At 35.2% G+C, this 22,302-nt stretch overlaps 1 long non-coding RNA gene across 1 annotated transcript in view; it reads right to left on the reverse strand.

Moving 5' to 3' along the window:
* Positions 1-1,728: 1,728 nt before the first annotated feature.
* The window catches only part of LOC129487575 (uncharacterized), an 88,455-nt gene continuing 67,881 nt past the window's right edge, over positions 1,729-22,302 (reverse strand). Inside the window, exons 12-16 of the long non-coding RNA XR_010122339.1 lie at positions 19,300-19,445; positions 18,041-18,137; positions 3,994-4,160; positions 3,412-3,470; positions 1,729-2,703 (exon numbers count right to left, since the gene is read on the reverse strand). This is a non-coding gene — a long non-coding RNA (uncharacterized lncRNA). The remainder of the gene's footprint in view (positions 2,704-3,411; positions 3,471-3,993; positions 4,161-18,040; positions 18,138-19,299; positions 19,446-22,302) is intronic.

Genomic DNA, 22,302 nt, shown 5'->3' on the forward strand with positions numbered 1-22,302 from the left:
CTCATTTTAGATATTGACCTACAGAACGTAAGACAAATTTTTGTGTAGTTTCAAGTAAGTCACTAGGTTTGTGGTAGTTTGTTACACCAGCAACAGGAAAATAATACAAGAATTATTTATATTTTCTATTCATTATTGTATTTATTTTGGTAATTGTGTTTTCTCAGCTATTGTTCATTTAAGTTGAAAAAATAATTGGCATAATTTTATTTATAGTATTTATTTAATTTTTAATCTCTACAGAGTATGAAATGGTGTCCCTGTCTTCATTCCCAGTATTGGTAACTTGTATTCTCTCTTTTTTTTATCTTGAACTGTCTAGCTAGACTTTTATATATACTTTTTAAATTTTTCAAATAATTACCTTTTTTATTGATTTTTCTATAGAATGTTATTTCTATTTTTTTGTTCATTACTTTTTTCTTGAGTTTGATATTCTTTTTCATACTTTCCAAAGAAAGATGAAAGTTTGTATCTTTAGGTTATTATGCTTTCTAATATAAGAATTTAAAGTCACATGTTCTGAAAGCACTGCTTTAACTGTATTCCACTAATTTTGATGTGTTGCACTTTTATTATTATTATTTGGTTACAGAATACTTGCTAATTGCTCATAAGTTCTTTAGAAATGAGTTAATGTCTAAATGTTTGGTTCTTTTCAAAACATTTTTAAGGTTATGTTTCCTATTATAAGTAAGTTTATTGTGGTCAGAAAACTTATTTTATTTTTGTTTTTGAAATTTATTGGGATTTGTTTATAGCACATAATATGGTCTATCTTGATGAACTTTCTACATGAGATTGGAAAAAATATTCATTCTGCAGTTGTTGGGTGCTATGTTCTATAAATAACTAACTAGGTTAAAGGAGTTGGTAGTGTCATTTTCATCTTTCATATCTTTATTGGTTCTTTGTCTGGTAATGTATTCATTATTGAATGAGAGAAGTTAAAGTCAACAACTATAATTAATTGTGAATTTCTATACATCTCTCTTTAATTCTGACAGTTTTTGCTTCATTACATTTGATAATCTTTTATTGAGCTCATATATTTACAACTATTATACTTTTAAAATATATTCATCCTTTTATCATTATACAATATCCTTCTTTCATAGTCCTCTTCATCTTGAAGTTGAGTTTTTTCCAATATTGGTATTGTCATCTAACTTTCTTTAACTTACTGTTGTTTGCTTAGTATATCTTCTTTCATCCTTTTGCTTCAATCTTTTTGTTTCTAACAAACATGCATCTGTTATAGACAGGATAAAATCGATCCTTTTAAAATTCTGTTTAGCAATCTTTTCCTGGTATAATTATGATGATGATTTTATTTAGGTCTTCTAACTGCTATTGTTTTTGTATCTGTCTCTTTGTGTTTATGTGTCTGTGTGTGCGGTGTGTGTCCCAACTTTTCTGTCTTTTTGGGGATTAATAAAACTTTTTAATGTTTTATTTTAACTACTCTATTAGATTTCTAGATATAATATTATTATTGTATTATTTTTACTGGTTACTCCTGGAATTGCAACGTATACCTTTAACTTATCCTAAAAGTTAATGTTTTAAATTGGGCAAGGACTGCATACATTTGTGTTTGTTTGTTTGTATATCTAATTTATTTTTATTTCTTGATGTCTAAGATAAAATTTATCTTGAAAAATTATATTCAAAAATATAAAATTAAACCCAATCCAAATTCACTTATGTGTATCATATAATAAATTTCTGCAGTTAGCAATGATAAATTACAAAACTCAGAGAAACCATACATAGCTTTGCTATTTTTATTTATTTTATTTTATTTTCGAGACAGAGTCGCACTCTATCACCGAGGCTGGAGTGCAGTGGTGCAATCTCGGCCCACTGCAACCTCCACCTTCTGGGTTCAACAGATTCTCCTGCCTCAGACTTCCAAGTAGCTGGGATTACAGGCATGCACCACCACACCAGGCTAATTTTTGTATTTTTAGTAGAGACGGGGTTTTGCCATAATAGCCAGGCTCATCTTGAAGCTTTGCTATTTTAGCAACTTGTAAATATGTTCAAAATGCAAATATTAGAATTAATACAGGATACTGGATACATACTACCAGCAGCCATGCCAAAAACCCCTACATTTGACACGCACACCCAAAACACTGCTTATAATCAATGCAATGAGCCACAAAGATCAACATCAGCAGTCTAGGACAAGTATGGACTATTATTAAGTAGGAATATAAAACAATGCACAACTTATGGTTGTGAACAAATGCTTGATAATTTTTGAATTACTAAAACATTAACCAACCATTGAAATATATTTATTTCTTTTTAGATTAAGAAGAAGGCAACCTCATGTATTTTTAGCAAAGAATTTTGTTGCAAGACTTTTCCTTAGTTCAGCTAAAGGTGGGGTCCTTGTTCCACAGTCATGAAAATTTAGGCTTGAAGACTATGTGAAGAGTGAGAAAAATGGGATTTATTAGGCATAAACAAAAAAAGGGGAAAAAGTGAGAGCCTGTGCTTCCTGTCCTTGGCCTTCCCTCCTCACAGATTAAATCCCAGATTCCACACAGGAAGAGGAAGGGCCAGGCTCCTCCCTGTTGCAAATGACCTGGGCTTCTGTGGCTCCACCTCAATGCTCAGGCAGAGTGGAGTTTTGCCAGGGAACTCTTCCCGCCTGGCTGTCTCAATTTGATCCTTTCTTCATTCTTTAATCTAAGATTAGAATCAGGCAAATATTTGAATCATTTTCATTCTTACATAATAAATATATTAACTTATTGCTTACTAAAAATAGAAAAAAAATTTTATTGTTTACCTATGCAAATATAATTATGCATTTATATAATTTATAAAGCTTTACTCAAAATGTCTTGAATTTTTATTTCTTTATTCTAGCAATCATTGAAATATAGCAATACTAGTTTTTAACTTTAAACAACAGAGAACATATCGACTTGTGCTAATCCTGATTAAAAACCTAAATTCATTTTCAATTAAAACAACCCGACTTTACTAAAGAATAATTACTATCTAAAAAAAGGGACAGAAAAGGCCATTGTTTTGTGTTCTCAACAACTCTTGATAATAAGAAGAATTTAATGAGCCAATATGTGTGAAATCACTGTTTTAAAAGACAGGAATTTAAAATACTATGTTGAACTGTCATTCCAAGTAAAGCAAATGAGCTATCCACTTTGTTTTGTATGGCTTTTAGTTTAGTTTTTATATGTGCCTTTTGAAGTAGGCAGGCAGTTTTTGCTAACCTGGTTTTATAGATGAGGAGACTGAGAAATACAGTCATACAATTAATAATCTGTAGAGTGAGGCTCTGATGTTTGACCCTGAGTCCATGACTTTTTTAACAGACTTACATAGAGTCAACTGAAATATAAATTCTCTTGATTTTGACTTTAATCTCACCCAATATTGAAGAAGTCCTTTATAGAATCTGAAGGCAGCAACAATCTCATTAACTAGCTCTGCAAGACAGAAAAGCTCCTGGGCAGTTTTCATGCTGATCAGAAACATGCTAACCAAAATAAAAAGCATCAAAAACAGAGGACGGAAAACAGGAAGGAATAACAATAGAGCCAAAGGAAAAATAGCCCTATCTGGGGAGAGTTTTGAAGATCAAGTTCAATACTGGTGAGAAGTTGGTAGTACATAGGAATGACACAATTAGTGCTGCCCAGCCAATGTTTCTGTTAAGTTAGAAATGTTTTAAAAATTAAAATAATAGTAATAATAACATACTTGGTAGTTTAGAGGAGCTATGTGTTTAACTGGTGCATTTGATATATGTTGACATTATACACAATGTAAGTATATATCTGCTGGGGTTGTATATGTACGGGGCGATGAGGAGAAATCAATGGGCATATTTTTAAAGGCTGATTTGTGTTTTGTTTGTTCCCTCCAAACAGGGTGGAGGCAGTCAAAAGGCCACTGATCAAGGCCTTTGGGTAGTCTGCAATTTAAGACCAAATTACAAATTCTAATTACCTGGCACCAAAGAAGCCAATGTGTGAATGCTTGTCTAGAATTCAATACGCTCTTCAAGGGCTTCTCTTCTTGGATTCAGCTAGTCTCTCATCAGAAAAGACATGAAAAGATTTTGTGTTAATCAATTTTCTCATCTTCGATGAATTAAAAATATAAATGATGCAAGTCTGAAAAACATAAAATGTAAGCCAGTTAAAACATTATCTTTATAAAGAAAATTGCATTTATAATTGTAAATTGACTTTCTAATTTTATATTTAAGAAAGTAAAAGAAGGAAGATTAACATGTATTGACTATTATATTACCAAACATTTGGCTAGAAACTTAACAGGTCTGTTATTTTATTAAAATAACATCAAAAATGTATGCAGTATGGATGAGAAAACTGAGTATTGAAATAGATATGTACATTAAAAATTATTTAGCCAAGACTTACATCCCAAAGACATCTACCTTAAAAGCCCATGATCCTTTTAACCTATCACCATATTACATTCCTTTCCTCTTCTTTCTCCGTTCCATACATAATAATTATAGTAATTGTGAGATTTTTTTTTCTTTGAAGAAATAGAATCCATTCACGTCCACTCTTAACTAAATCAGATTATATTGGGGTGAGGCGGGAAAGAAACACAGAGAGAGTTTAAAAAGGGAAGCTTTATCTTTTAAATAGCAATTCCAAAACCATATGGATGCAATCATTTAGCATATAATCAAGATTCCTTTTGAAAGGTGACAAAATTATTTTATTAGAGTCAAATGATAACTTATAGAATCAGAAATTGTAGCTCACAGAACACTTGATTTCTGGGGGCAGATTAGACCATAAACTCAGATGCTCTTTCCCACTTATTCCAAGTCGTATTCTCCATTTCAACACTAATATCAAAGCTATTGTTACACTCTTAGTTTACAGTTTGTTTGTGTCACATTTTAAAACTATAAATGGTTAGGTGGCCACACGAATGAATGGGGCTTTGCAGTTGAGATTGTCACAAATGGCTCAACATGGAGAAAAAAGAAAACTGCATCCTTATCTAATCCCACATTCAATGTTAAAATTACAATATATTCAATAGATTAAAGGTCCACAAGTGAAGAGTCAGACAACAAATGTAACGGAAGAAAAGATAGTGTAACACCTTGTGATATAGGAGTGAAGTAAGACTTTCTAAATAAAATCCACAAACAAACACTGAACTATAAAAAAATTCAATTACAACTCAACATGAAGAATTTATCTTAGAAACACCATGAATGGGGTGGAGCCAAGATGGCCAAATAGGAACAGCTCCGGTCTGCAGCTCCCAGTCTGAGCGACACAGAAGATGGGTGATTTCTGCATCTCCGTTTAAGGTACCAGGTTCATCTCACTAGGGAGTGCCAAACAGTGGGTGCAGGACAGCCGGTGCAGTGCACTGTGTGTGAGCCGTAGCAGGGTGAGGCATTGCCTCACTCGGGAAGTGCAAGGGCTCTGGGAGTTTCTAGTCAAAAAAAGGGGTAACAGACGGCACCTGGAAAATCAGGTCAGTCCCACCCTAATACTGCGCTTTTCCAATGGGCCTGGAAAATGGCACACCAGGATATTGTGTCCCACACCTGGCTCTGAGGGTCCTATGCCCACGGAGTCTTGCTGATTGCTAGCACAGCAGTCTGAGATCAAACTGCAAGGCAGCAGCGAGGCTGGGGGAGGGGCGCCCGCCATTGCCCAGACTTGCTTAGGTAAACAAAGCAGCCTGGAAGCTCGAACTGGGTGGAGCCCACCACAGCTCAAGGAGGCCTGCCTGCCTCTGTAGGCTCCACCTCTGGGGGCAGGGCACAGACAAACAAAAATTCAGCAGGAACCTCTGCAGACTTAAATGTCCCTGTCTGACTGACAGCTTTGAAGAGAGTAGTGGTTCTCCCAGCACGCAGCTGGAGATCTGAGAATGGACAGACTGCCTCCTAAAGTGGGTCCCTGACCCCTGAGCAGCCTAACTGGGAGGCACCCCCCAGTAGGGACAGACTGAAACCTCACTCAGCCAGGTACTCCTCTGAGACAAAACTTCCAGAGGAACTATCAGACAGCTGAATTTGTGGTCTCATGAAAATCTGCTGTTCTGCAGCCACCACTGCTGACACCCAGCCAAACAGGGTCTGGAGTGGACCTCTAGCAAACTCCAACAGACCTGCAGCTGAGGGTCCTGTCTGGTAGAAGGAAAACTAACAAACAGAAAGGACATCCACACCAAAAACCCATCTGTACATCACCATCATCAAAGACCAAAAGTAGATAAAACCACAAAGATAGGGAAAAAACAGAGTAGAATAACTGGAAACTCTAAAAAGCAGAGCACCTCTCCTCCTCCAAAGGAACGCAGTTCCTCACCAGCAACGGAACAAAGCTGGATGGAGAATGACTTTGAAGAGTAGAGAGAAGAAGGCTTCAGACGATCAAACTACTCCAAGCTATGGGAGGAAATTCAAAACAATAGCAAAGAAGTTAAAAACTTTGAAAAAAAATTAGACGAATGGATAACTAGAATAACCAATGGAGAGAAGGGCTTAAAGCAGCTGATGGAGCTGAAAGCCAAGTATCAAGAACTACGCGAAGATTGCAGAGGCCTCGGTAGCCTATGCGATCAACTGGAAGAAAGGGTATCAGCGATGGAAGATGAAATGAATGAAATGAAGCGAGAAGGGAAGTTTAGAGAAAAAAGAATAAAAAGGAATGAACAAAGCCTCCAAGAAATTTGGGACTATGTGAAAAGACCAAACCTACATCTGATTGGTGTACCTGAAAATGACGGGGAGAATGGAACCAAGTTGGAAAACACTCTGCAAGATATTATCCAGGAGAACTTCCCCAATCTAGCAAGGCAGGCCAACAGTCAGATTCAGGAAATACAGAGAACGCCACAAAGATACTCCTTGAGAAGAGCAACTCCAAGACACATAATTGTCAGATTCACCAAAGTTGAAATGAAGGAAAAAATGTTAAGGGCAGCCAGAGAGAAAGGTCGGGTTACCCACAAAGGGAAGCCCATCATACTAACAGCTGATCTCTTGGCAGAAACTCTACAAGCCAGAAGAGAGTGGGGGCTGATATTCAACATTCTCAAAGAAAAGAATTTTCAACCCAGAATTTCATATCCAGCCAAACTTAGCTTCATAAGTGAAGGAGAAATAAAATACTTTACAGACAAGCAAATGCTGAGTGATTTTGTCACCACCAGGCCTGCCCTAAAAGAGCTCCTGAAGGAAGCACTAAACCTGGAAAGGAACAACTGGTACCAGCCCCTGCAAAAATATGCTGAATTGTAAAGACCATCAAGGCTAGGAAGAAACTGCATCAACTAATGAGCAAAATAACCAACTAACATCATAATGACAGGATCAGATTCACACATAACAATATTAACTTTAAATGTAAATGGGCTAAATGCTCCAATTAAAAGACACAGACTGGCAAACTGGATAAGGAGTCAAGACCCATCAGTGTGCTGTATTCAGGAAACCCATCTCACGTGCAGAGACACACATAGACTCAAAATAAAGGGATGGAGGAAGATCTATCAAGCAGATGGAAAACAAAAAAAGGCAGGGGTTGCAATCCTAGTCTCTGATAAAATAGACTTTAAACCAACAAAGATCAAAAGAGACAAAGAAGGCCATTACATAATGGTAAAGGGATCAATTCAACACGAAGAGATAACTATCCTAAATATATATATGCACCCAACACAGGAGCACCCAGATTCATGAAGCAAGTCCTGAGTGACCTACAAAGGGACTTAAACTCCCACACAATAATAATGGGAGATTTTAACACCCCACTATCAACATTAGACAGATCAACGAGACAGAAAGTTAAAAAGGATATCCAGGAATTGAACTCAGCTCTGCACAAAGTGGACCTAATACACATCTACAGAACTCTCCACCCCAAATCAACAGAATATACATTTTTTTCAGCACCACACCACACCTATTCCAAAACTGACCACATAGTTGGAAGTAAAGCTCGCCTCAGCAAATGTAAAAGAACAGAAATTATAACAAACTGTCTCTCAGACCACAGTGCAATCAAACTAGAACTCAGGATTAAGAAACTCACTCAAAACCGCTCAACTACATGGAAACTGAACAATCTGCTCCTGAATGACTATTGGGTACATAATGAAATGAAGGCAGAAATAAAGATGTTCTTTGAAACCAATGAGAACAAAGACACAACATACCAGAATCTCTGGGACACATTCAAAGCAGTGTGTAGAGGGAAATTAACAGCACTAAATGCCCACAAGAGAAAGCAGGAAAGATCCAAAATTGACACCCTAACATCACAATTAAAAGAACTAGGAAAGCAAGAGCAAACACATTCAAAAGCTAGCAGAAGGCTAGAAATAACTAAAATCAGAGCAGAACTGAAGGAAATAGAGACACAAAAAACCCTTCAAAAAATTAATCAATCCAGGAACTGGTTTTTTGAAAAGATCAACAAAATTGATAGACTGCTATCAAGACTAATAAAGAGGAAAAGAGAGAAGAATCAAATAGATGCAATAAAAAATGAAAAAGGGGATATCACCACCGATCCCACAGAAATACAATCTACCATCAGAGAATACTACAAACACCTCTATGCAAATAAACTAGAAAATCTAGAAGAAATGGATAAATTCCTCGACAAATACACCCTCCCAAGACTAAGCCAGGAAGAAGTTGAATCTCTGAATAGACCAATAACAGGCTCTGAAATTGTGGCAATAATCAATAGCTTACCAACCAAAAAGAGTCCAGGACCTGATGGATTCACAGCCGAATTCTACCGGAGGTACAAGGAGGAATTGGTACCATTCCTTCTGAAACTATTCCAATCGATAGAAAAAGAGGGAATCCTCCCTAACACATTTTATGAGGCCAGCATCATGCTGATACCAAAGCCTGGCAGAGACATAACCAAAAAAGAGCATTTCAGACCAATATCCTAGATGAACATTGATGCAAAAATTCTCAATAAAATACTGGTAAACCGAATCCAGCAGCACATCTAAAAGCTTATACACCATGATCAAGTGGGCTTCATCCCTGGCATGCAAAGCTGGTTCAACATACGCAAATCAATAAATGTAATCCAGCATATAAACAGAACCAAAGACAAAAACCATGTGATTATCTCAATAGATGCAGAAAAGGCCTTTGACAAAATTCAACAATGCTTCGTGCTAAAAACTCTCAATAAATTAGATATTAATGGGACATATCTTAAAATAATAAGAGGTATCTATGAAAAGCCCACAGCCAATATCATACTGAATGGACAAAAACTGGAAGCATTCCCTATGAAAACTGGCACAAGACAGGGATGCCCTCTCTCACCACTCCTATTCAACATAGTGCTGGATGTTCTGGCCAGGGCAATCGGGCAGGAGAAGGAAATAAGGGTATTCAATTAGGAAAAGAGGAAGTCAAATTGTCCCTGTTTGCAGATGACATGATTGTATATCTAGAAAACCCCATCATCTCAGCCCAAAATCTCCTTAAGCTGTTTAGCAACTTCAGCAAAGTCTCAGGATACAAAATCAATGTACAAAAATCACAAGCATTCTTGTACACCAATCACAGACAAACAGAGAGCCAAATCATGAGTGAACTCCCATTCACAATTGCTTCAAAGAGAATAAAATACCTAGGAATCCAACTTACAAGGGATGTGAAGGACCTCTTCAAGGAGAACTACAAACCACTGCTCAATGAAATAAAAGAGGATACAAACAAATGGAAGAACATTCCATGCTCATGTGTTGGAAGAATCAATATCGTGAAAATGGCCATACTGCCCAAGGTAATTTATAGATTCAATGCCATCCCCATCAAGCTACCAATGACTTTCTTCACAGAATTGGAAAAAACTACTTTAAGGTTCATATGGAACCAAAGAAGAGCCCACATCACCAAGTCAATCCTAAGCCAAAAGAACAAAGCTGGAGGCATCATGCTACCTGACTTCAAACTATACTACAAGGCTACAGTAACCAAAACAGCATGGTACTGGTACCACAACAGAGACATAGATCAATGGAACAGAACAGAGCCCTCAGAAATAATGCCACATATCTACAACTATCTGATCTTTGACAAACCTGACAAAAACAAGAAATGATGAAAGGATTCCCTATTTAATAAATGGTGCTGGGAAAACTGGCTAGCCATATGTAGAAAGCTGAAACTGGATCCCTTCCTTACACCTTATACAAAAATTAATTCAAGATGGATTAAAGACTTAAATGTTAGACCTAAAACCATTAAAACCCTACAAGAAAACGAGGCAATACCATTCAGGACATAGGCGTGGGCAAGGACTTCATGTCTAAAACACCAAAAGCAATGGCAACAAAAGCCAAAATTGACAAATGGGATCTAATTAAACTAAAGAGCTTCTGCACAGCAAAAGAAACTACCATCAGAGTGAACAGGCAACCTACAGAATGGGAGAAAATTTTTGCAACCTACTCATCTGACAAAGGGCTAATATCCAGAATCTACAATGAACTCAAACAAATTTACAAGAAAAAAACAAACAACCCCATCAAAAAGTGGGCGAAGGACATAAACAGACACTCCTCAAAAGAAGACATTTATGCAGCCAAAAAATACATGAAGAAATGCTCATCATCACTGGCCATCAGAGAAATGCAAATCAAAACCACAGTGAGATACCATCTCACACCAGTTAGAATGCCCATCATTAAAAAGTCAGGAAACAACAGGTGCTGGAGAGGATGTGGAGAAATAGGAACACTTTTACACTGTTGGTGGGACTGTAAACTAGTTCAACCATTGTGGAAGTCAGTGTGGCGATTCCTCAGGGATCTAGAACTAGAAATACCATTTGACCCAGCCATCCCATTACTGGGTATATACCCAAAGGACTATAAATCATGCTGCTATAAAGACACATGCACACGTATGTTTATTGCGGCACTATTCACAATAGCAAAGACTTGGAACCAACCCAAATGTCCAACAGCGATAGACTGGATTAAGAAAATGTGGCACATATACACCATGCAATACTATGCAGCCATAAAAAATAATGAGTTCATGTCCTTTGTAGGGACATGGATGAAACTGGAAACCATCATTCTCAGTAAACTATCGCAAGGACAAAAAACCAAACACCTCATGTTCTCACTCATAGGTGAGAATTGAACAGTGAGAACTCATGGACACAGGAAGGAGAACATCACACTCCAGGGACTGTTGTGGGGGGGGGGGGAGGGGGGAGGGACAGCATTAGGAGATATACCTAATGCTAAATGACGAGTTAACGGGTGCAGCAATACAACATGGCACATGGATACATATGTAACAAGCCTGCACATTGTGCACATGTACCCTAAACCCTAAAGTATAATAAAATATATAAATAAATTAATAAATAAATAAATAAATAAACGGAAAGCAAAAAACATTTTTTTTCTTAATTCTGGCTACCATAGAAGCTCTCTTGAAACTGGTTTTCTCTGGCCCTCAGATAAAATATCGGTTGAGTCCCATAGCTTATGTCCTCTCTTGAGAAATTAAATATATATATATATACACATATACATATATATACACATATACATATATATACACATATACATATATATACATATACATATATATATACACATATACATATATATATACATATACATATATATACACATATACATATATATATACACACGTATACATACATATATATATATATATATACACACATATACATATTTAGACAGTGTCTTGCTCTGTCATCCAGGCTAGAGTGCAATAGCACTATCTCAGCTCACTGCAACTGTACCTCCTAGGTGCAAGCAAGTCTCCCGCCTCAGCCTACCATGTAGCTGGGATTACAGGCACTTGCCCCATGTCTGGCTAAGTTTTGTATTTTTATTAGAGACAAGATTTCACCATGTTGCCCAGGCTGGTCTCGAACTCCTGGCCTTAAGTGATCTCCCTTGCCCCTCAACCCTGCCTTGGCCTCCCAAAATGCTAGGATTACAGACATGAACCACTGTGCCCAGCCAAGAAATTAAAAAATATATCTATGGTCAGTTATATTCACAAGAACGGTCTCAGTTTATTTATTAATTAATTTAATCCAATGTAATGATCAAAATAATCCAAACTTCTCTTAAACTGAAGCTCTTTTCCTGCCTTCAGTGTGGTCTTGCTTTGAGCTGGCTGCCTGAACTGAGACTCTACAGCTGACTTCCACATTCTTTCTTTCACTTTTAGTTTCTATCCAACATCATTGATTTAGGAGAAGAGAGTAAGAAGGACAGTTAAAGGGAGCAGGGACTATTTGTAATGTTTCAGGTGAAACATGACAATGGTTACCACCTGGGCCAGATATCATAAATGTCTCTGGAATTATTACACTAGTCTTCCCCTCCACCTCTCTCTCCTATTTTCTGTGCTCAACACAGAAGCTAGGGTGACCCATTTCAAGAATAAATCATGCCACTCATCGGCTCAGAATCTTCTAACTGCTCCCCACTTTCTGAGTATAAAAGCTAAAATCTTTGGAATTATATATATAATCTGGATGCTATCACCTTTCTCACTCAGCTTCTACAACCCAAGCCTCTGTCTCTTCAGTCTCTGTAAATGTTCCCACCCTGAATGTCCTTCCTTGAACACATGATATCAAGTATAGCCAAAACTTGGACACTTATTATTAATAATAATGGCTACCTTTTAGTGAATGGTTATCACATGCCAAGCACAATACTAAGCATTTCAATTAAGATAACAGAAAAGAAATGGTTATCTCTGTTTGGTGATATTATGAATATTTTTTCTTGTATCACATCTGTATTTTAGAATAAATATGTGTTACTCGATTTAAAAAAAAAAAGCATATAGAAAGACATTCTAACTATCCAGGGATACAAGACACTTAGGAGCTGCAACTCATATTGCCTTCTTTGTGATGCGATACTGAGTATGTGTTGTATTTCCAACCACAGATGGTATCATTCAGTGGTGTTTAAAAGGATTTATCTTCATAAATTCTGTAAAGTACATAAAGATTCTTTTCATAGGGAATGTAGTTGTGTGTGACTCTCTATGATGAGTGTTAATGTACACGCTTGTTTTGCTAGGAAACTGAACATTTTTCAAAGATGTGTGAATTTATAATTTATTATGTGGATGAAAGATGTTCGCATATTATATTCTTTTTCTTTCTAAAATTTACTGAAGGAGAAAAAAATTCCAACTCTTAAACTATTTCTGAGTACTAAAATGTAGAATTATGGCAATTCAAATGGAGTTTATTATATATGAAAAAAAGAAAATGGAAATAATAAATTCACGGAAAGCTTAAGCTAAGTAAGATAGTGATAAAATAATTTCTAACCTGGAAGTTTCCTGGTCTTGGTGTCAGTTAGAGGGATTGGAGGGGAAAAGCTACAGAAGAAGATACAAGCTGAGAAAATGAAGACATTCTCATGATTAACAGGCCATTAGAAGTGAATTATAAAACATACCCTGGAGCCAGAATATCATTTTACTTACTGTTAAAAATGGAGAATCTATATTTCAATTGAAAGAATGTTCACTATAAGCAAGACTTTCCTCTGTATCATTAAATATGTGTCTGCAGTGAGAAGCATTTTAAGTTTATAATACTATAAATTAGAAGGCAAGAAGTTTAAGTCAGTAACTTATTTATTTGACAACATAAATAGAGATAAAAATGAAAGATTAAAAATAACATATACCTATAAATTGTAAGTTGTTCCTAAAATCATCATTCTGTAAAAGTGTAAATTCATTATAAAGGTCATCAATTTATAGAAGTTGAAAAGTGAGTCAATTTAAATCTTAGGAAATATACATAGTGTAAAATATTATTGATACATTATTTATTTAGAAATTTATTTAAACAATTGCATGTATATGATATAAATATATATAGACATTCATACTATGTACTTTTAGATAAAGAAAAAATCAATATATGCATATGTGCATATATGTGTGTCTGCATATATGTATATACACACGTATGTATGAAATTAATATATACATTATATACAATATGAGCATGTTCTAATTTTAAAAAGAGTTAAAATGTCTTGAATTCAGTTCTCAGGCATGCCCTGTAACTTTTTAATCAACTCACTTCACTTGAATTTTTTTAAGTGCTTATCATTATCTGAAAGGCTTCTTTCCTTACAAGTAGGTTGACTGGCTTATTCTCTGTCTACCTTCAACTAAAATGTGAGCTTCCTGTGAATGTTTTTGAGTAACAAATAATCAGCTCCCAGGATAGGGCTAGGATCATAGTAGAGACCTCTGTAAGTATTATTTGAATGAATAAATAAATCTACCATTGAACATCAATGCCTAAACTATAATTTGTGAGCCTACATTTTATTGTGTCTTTTTCTTTTAAATCCCTAAGGCATATTGAAGGAATCTTTAATAACCCAATATTATGTATTTATATATTAAATTTCTACTTTAGGAACAACAATGTTGGTGTAGAAACAAATATAACAATTTTTGTTATTGTTATACTCACAGGTACTAATCTGATGAGACACAGCAGTTGTTTTTAGTGAATAATATAATACATCCTAATTATAACACACTTGGACTTTGAAAATAGATTTATAAGAAAAAATAACTTTTACTAAACCAAAGTACTTTATTTGTCAAGTTTCGCTATACTTTAGTTTGACAGCAATTGATTATGGGGAAAGCTATGAAAAAGTGACAACAAATTATCTTCTCCAAAATGAGTTAGGACTTTTCTTTTAAAATTAAAGATGGCAGAAAGAAGGCTCCTCTCTGGATTAAGCATATATAATTGTACCCAGGGTGACCTTGATTTCCCTGTCAAATTATATTTATCTTAAAATTTAAAAGGATTCTGTTTGTCTTTAGAAACAATTTACAGTGGCTGGACACAGTGGCTCATGCCTGTAATCCCAGCACTTTGGGAGGCCAAGGTGGGTGGATCACGAGGTCAGGAGATCGAGACCATCCTGGCTAACACGGTGAAACCCTGTCTGTATTAAAAATACAAAAAATTAGCCAGGCATGGTGGCAGGCGCCTGTAGTCCCAGCCACTCGGGAGGCTGAGGCAGGAGAATGGCGTGAACCTGGGAGGTGGAGCTTGCAGTGAGCCTAGATCGCACCACTGCACTCCAGCCTGGGCAACAGAGCAGGACTCCACCTCAAAAAAAAAAAAAAAAAAAAAAAAAGAAACAATTTAATTTACAGTTTAGCAGAGGTGAATTAAATTAATAAGAAAAAAAAGAGGGGAAATATAAACTGCAAAAAAACAAAAAGCAAAACAAAACACTGATAGAAACTATGTGGATAAAATGGACAGGCTTATTCTTTACCACTCAGTTATCAAGAGGTTGATGCAACTGAAGGAAATTTTGATGTGAAAAATCATACAAATGATTAAACAAGTCCATGAGTTGGTTCTCTAGAAGAAGAAATAAGGTAAACAGACTATTAATTAGACTAATAAAGATAAAAAGAGAGAAGATTCAAATAAACACAATCAGAAGTTACAAAGGGGACATTATCACCGACCTCACAGAAATACAAAAACCCTCAGAGACTACAATCAACACCCCTCTGCACACAAGCTAGAAAACCATAAGAGATGGCTACATTCCTGAAAACATACAACCTCTGAAGAGTGAACTCTGAAGAAATTGAATCCCCGAACAGATCAATAATATGTTCCAAAATTGAATCAGTAATAAAAAGCTTACTAATCAGAAAAAGCCATGGACCAGATGGATTCATAGTCAGATTCTACCAGTTGTAAAAAGAAGAGCTGGTACTATTCCTACTGAAACCATTCCAAAAAATTGAGGAGGAGGAACGCCTCAATAACTCATGCTATGAGACTAGCATAATCTTGATACCAAAACCTAGCTGAGACACAACAAAAAATAAAAACTTCAGGTCAAGATCCTTGATGAATATCTATGCAAAAATCCTCAACAAAATACTAGCAAACTGAATCTAGCAGCACATCAAAACCTTAATCCACCATGATCAAGTAGGATTTATCCCTGAGATGCAAGTTTGGTTCAACATATGCAAATCAATAAATGTGATTTATCACATGAACAGAACTAAAAACAAAAACCACATGATTACCTCAATAGATGCAGAAAAGGCTTTTGATAAAATTCAAAATCTTTTCATGTTATAAAAACTCAACAAACTAGTCATTGAAGGAATGTACCTCTAAATAATAACTTTGTCATCTATGGCAAACCCATAGACAACATCATACTTCATGGCCAAAAGCTAGATGCATTCCCCTTGAAAACTGGAACAAAACAGGAATGCCCTCTCACACCATTCCTATTCAACAAAGTACTAAAAGTCCTAGCCAGAGTAATCAGGCAAGAGAAAGAAATGAAAAGCATCCAAATAGAAAAAGAATAAGTCAAATTATCTCTGTTTTCAGATGCAATGATTTTATACCTAGAAAACTTCATATTCTCAGCCAAAATCTCCTTGATCTCATAAACAACTTAAGCAAATTTTCAGGATACAAAATTAATGTACAAAAATCAGTAGCATTTATATACACCAATAAATTCCAAGTTGAGAGCCAAATCAAGAATGCAATCCTATTTACAATAGCCACAAAAAGAAAAAAAATGCCTAGGAATACAGCTAACCAGAGAGGTGAAAGATCTCTACAATAATAATTACAAAACACTGACCAAAGAAATCAGAGATGACACAAACAAATTGTGAAAACATTCCATGCTGATGGATAGGAAGAATCAATTAGTTAAAATGGCCATATTGCCTAAAGCAATTTATAGATTCAATGCTATTCCTATAAAAGCATCAATGACATTCTTCACAGAACTAGAAAAAGCTATTTTAAAATGCACAGGGAATGTAAAGGAGCCTGAATAGCCAAAGCAATCCTAAGCAAAAAGAAAAAAGCTGGAGACATCACATTACCAAACTTCTAACTATGCTACAAGGCTACAGTAACCAAAACAGCACAGAACTGGTACAATAACAGACACATGGAACGATGGAACAGAATAGGGAGCCCAGTAAAAATGCCACACACCTATAACCATTTGATCTTCAACAAAGTTGACAACAACAAGCAATGAAGAAAGGGCTCCCTATTCAATAAATGGTGCTGAGATAACTGGCTAGCCATAGGCAGAAAATTGAAACTGGACCCCTTCCTTTCACCATATGCAAAAATTAAGATGGACTAAAGACTTAAATGTAAAATGTAAAATTATAAAAACCCTGGACAATAACCTAGGAAGTACCATTCTGTACATAAGATCTGGCAAAGATTTCAGAATGAAGATGCCAGAAGCAATTTCAACAAAACCAAAAATAAACAAATGGGACTTAATTAAACGAAAGAGCTTTTGCACAGCAAAATAAACTATCAACAGAGTAAACAGGCACCTTACAGAGTGGGATAAAATATTTGCAAACTATGCATCCAACAAAGGTCTAACATCCAGAATCTGTAAGAAACTTTAACAAGCAAAAAACGACCCCATTAAAAAGTAGGCAAAGGCCATGAACAGATAAAAGGAGACAAACAAGCAACCAACAAACATATGAAAAAATGCTCAACATCACAAATCCCACCAGTCAGAATGGCTATTATTAAAAATTCAGAAAATATAATAAAGGTGCTATTGGGGTTGCAGAGAAAAGAGAATGCTTATACACTGCTGGTGGGAATGGAAATTACTTCAGCCATTGCGGCAAGCAGTTTGGTGATGCATTAGTCTGTTTTCACATTACTATAAAGAACTACCTGAAACTGGGTAATGTATAAAGAAAAGAGGTTTAATTGACTCACAGTTCTGCAGACTTAACAGGGAGTATGACTGGGAGGCCTCAGGATACTTGCAATTGTGGCAAAAGGGGAAGGGGAAGCAAGGACATTTTTCACATGGAGACAGGAGAGAGAGAAGAAAGGGGGATGTGCCGCACACTTTTAAAACATCAGATGTCCTGATAACTCACTCACTATCATGAAAACAGCAAGGGGGAAATCCATCCTTGATCCAATCACCTCCCATTCTGATGAATGTTGTGTTCTTTGTAATCTCATAACTCTGTCCTGGTAGATTGACAAATAAAACAGTAAATTAATTGCAGATACATGAAACTTGCCTTTCCTTTAAAAAATATGTTAATAATATAAAAAATGACAGAAATATTTGTCTTCAGTATCTTATATTCCATTCAAATTTGAAGTTTACTTTTTCTTATGGGTTTTCTGCATTATTATATTTCCATGATACTGAAATATTGATATTCTATAAAATATTCTATAAAAATGTTTCATAGGTATTAAATAACATTTTTGAAATATTTTGATGCAACTTTATTCAGTACATTATTTTGACAATTTCTTTGTAGGTTGCACCCTTTATCAATATAAAATGACTCATCGTTGTCCCTTTGAGTGGTTTTGCTTTGAATTTAATTTCATATGATGTTGATATTATATGGCAACCACTACTATATTATATTTGCATTTGCTGAATATATATTTTTTCTCTTTTAACATTTTTTTGTCTATGATTTGGTTTTACTTCTACAAAGAGCATGACTGTTTTTATGTCCCCTTATATGAATGTTACTATTAAAACTTTAAATCCATTATATTTATTTTTTTGCCTGGTATATTTGACTATTTGTCATCTTTTTTTTTCTCCTCAAGAATTTCCTACAAAAGCTTCATATTTTATAACAAATACTTGCTGGGTCACTGCCCAACCCTGCCTCATCTTCCCTCACAGTCATGCTCATACTAGTTGTCAATCTCATTGTAGAAGTACCTTCAGTTTACTTAGCTTACCACTCATACCTGTAGATACTGAGAACAAGGGTAACAGCAATTCTTTCCATTGTGGCAACCTTGTACTTTCCAGGAAACACAAGCATATTTTATATTTGCTTCCTAGACCAATGATTCACAACCATTTTTACACACATAAAATCATCTGGAAAGTTTTTACAAAAAGGCAATGTGTGGGCTACTCCCAACCTCACCCCTCTTCCCGACCAAGATTCTGATTTAATTCCTCTGGGGTGAGCTCTCAGAATGATTATGTTAATAAAAATGTCTTCAAGTGATTTAATTGTAGCCAGAATTTCCATTATAGACTATTCACCAGCTTTCCCTTCTGCCCTGGCAGCTCCCACTTTGTCCTTCCCACCCACTCTGAGCTCTGGAACAGATTTCTTCTCATGTTGTAGCTTGCATGTTTCCTGACCTTTCTGCAAAGTTATCCTCTAAACAATATATTCCCAACATTCCTTCTGGCTTTCAGGCTTAGAGATGTCATCTTTTGCTAGTTTCCAACTCTGCTATCAATCAATTTTTCTTTTTATACAGTCATTGTAGTGTTCAGTAAAAATTCTGAAAACGACGGGGTGGGGAAGATATAAATAACCGGGTTGAGTTTTGAATCAGAACCAACTCTCAATATGGAATTGTTATCAAATAATTACTATTTGATGATACTTTCAAAGTTCTGATGTAGAAACTGATTCCTATGTATTATTCATTCCTAGATAGTAATGACTAAACATCCAAAAAATTAAACTAGATTAAAAGAAAATTAAAATGTTTTCTATTTATAAGATAATGTGCATTTTAAAGAATGTTTCATAACAGAAAAAGATCAGAACATATAGTTTATACAGTTTATGATATAATTTTTATTGAAATTATATCTTTAATTGCTCTAGGATTAATCCAGTGAAATTGTTGATAACAACAATACAAGTAATAATAGTAGTAGCATTTATTGATTTAAATTCTAGAAAAGTAATCGTCTTTCAACTGCCAACATCATCATCATCATCATCACCACCACCAACATATTTAAAACCTACTAAGTAATTATTATATGCCAGGCTCCGTTCTAAATTCATTAACCTTTAAATCTTTACAATAATACAGTTATGTGAATATTGTTGTCAAATGTTGATGAAACAAAGAGAAAGAGAGTTTAAGTTGATTGTTTGAGGTCATGGTGTTAGATGCAGGTAGACAAACTCTTTTACCCTTGTTCAAAGCTACTATGAAGTCCTGTTAGCATGAATGATCTTTATTTTCTTCATTATGCCTTTGGTTTTATTGTCAACATTTTACTATAATAAATGGCTATTATTATTAACAAGAATAAAATGTCAAGTAATAGTTATGAAAAATTTTAGCTCAAGACAAATAATTACTGGAAGCATTTATGTGGACACTAACAATATTAAAACATTTGTCAAGTTCATTTGAGATTCTTCATGTGCAAATGTCACACACAAATTTCTCTGAGAAAAAAAAAATATTTTCCATTACTCTTCCAAATGATATTTATTTTTCTCTGCTTTTTAAATGTTGATTCTTGGTCTACATTACTTGGGACTATAAGGCCTCAATTTTAGTTTTATGGAAATTAGATTAAGCTTGCTAAACACTTAATAATCAATTGCCTTGCAAGGAATAGAAATCACTTTCATTAATATTTCCCGAAGGATCAGATTTCAATGCAACAACAACTTATGGTTTGGACTGGTTGATGTAAATGTTTAACGTGTTTGGCAAACAAAGAACCAGCTCTTTCATTTTATTAAGATAGATATCTGTACATATCTTAAATGTGTGTTTGAGGCATATGGAAGAAGAAAAGAGGTGATGAGCTGCAAATCAAGATAGTATTGAAAATGGTATGTCCACAGTGCTAGATGTCAAGTACTGTGCTTGTTACTATTGATTAAAGATACTGAGATAAGCTCATCTAGTAGAAGGAGAAACTCACTAATAAATAAATGATAATTTGACATGATTTAGATGATTCCGGGGTATGCAGATGGTGTTTGGAGAAAGCACAGAGAACGGAGATGCTAACTCGATACTGGAAACAGTAGAAATACTTTGAATATTAGAACAGGAAGTTGACCATGCCCATCACCAACATTTCCTATACCCTGAGCTAGAGTACAAGTGGAAGCCTATATACCATATGTCAAAATATTTAAAGCTTACAAGTCAAAGTAACAAGCTGTTAAATAAAATAGATTTCACTGTATATCCATAACAACATAATAGCAAATACATGTACAGCTATGGTGTTTACATAACACAATCAGTCAAACATCAGCAATGACTAATTATTACTGCATTTGTCCTGCTGTTCAGTGGATAGGCCAACCATGTTCTCATGAGTAATAAAATGCTTATGAGATATAGGAAGGATTATATATTTTCTATTTGCTTTTTGTTGCTACATAGCAAATTAGCATAGACTTAGCAGCATAAAACAACACAAATTTCAGATGTTACTTTTTCTGGGGGTCAAAAGTCCAGAAACTAGTTAGTTGGGTCCTCTGTACAGTCTTACCAGGTTGAAATTGAATTGTTGGCCAAAACTGCAATGTTATCTGAGTCCCCTTCCAATCTCAGTATCATTGGCAGAATTCATTTCCTTGTGGATGTAAGACTAGGGTTCTCATTTTCTTGTTGACTCTCAATCTGAAACCATTCTCCAGCTCCTAGAGTCTGCCTGCACTCCCATCCACATATACAAAGTATATTAGCATGTTTGGCAAACAAAGAACCAGCCCTTTCATTTTATTAAGATGGATTTCTGTACATATCTTAAATGTGTGTTTTGGGGCATATGGAAGAATAAAACAGGTGACAGGTTAAAAATTAAGATTACTTTTAATGGCAAAAACCACAATTATTTTTGCATCAAATTTATATATATATATAAAAATATATATAATTATATATAGATAGATGCTTGACATCTAGCACTGTGGACATACCATTTTCAATACTATCTTGATTTGCAACTCATCACCTCTTTTCTTCTTCCATATGCCTCAAAACACACATTTAAGGTATGTACAGATATCTATCTTAATCAAATGAAAGAGCTGGTTCTTTGCTTGCCAAACATGTTAAACATTTACATCAATGTTAAACATTATACCCTGGTGTGTGTATATATATACCAGGAGACTAGAATACAGCAAACTCCTTTAAAGTAAGTGACTAAATATTACATTAGTATTTAGGAAACACATAATTCCTTGGATCCTTTATGTAAAATAAGAAAGGTAGCAGGGTATGGTGGCTCACGCCTGTAATCCCAGCACTTTGGGAGGCCGAGGTGGGCGGATTACAAGGTCAGGAGTTCAAGATCAGCCTGACCAACATGGTAAAACCCCATCTCTACTAAAAATACAAAATTAGTCAGGCGTGGTGGCAG

The sequence above is a fragment of the Symphalangus syndactylus genome, chromosome 8, assembly GCF_028878055.3.
Source record: "Symphalangus syndactylus isolate Jambi chromosome 8, NHGRI_mSymSyn1-v2.1_pri, whole genome shotgun sequence".
NCBI classification, from domain to species: domain Eukaryota; kingdom Metazoa; phylum Chordata; class Mammalia; order Primates; family Hylobatidae; genus Symphalangus; species Symphalangus syndactylus.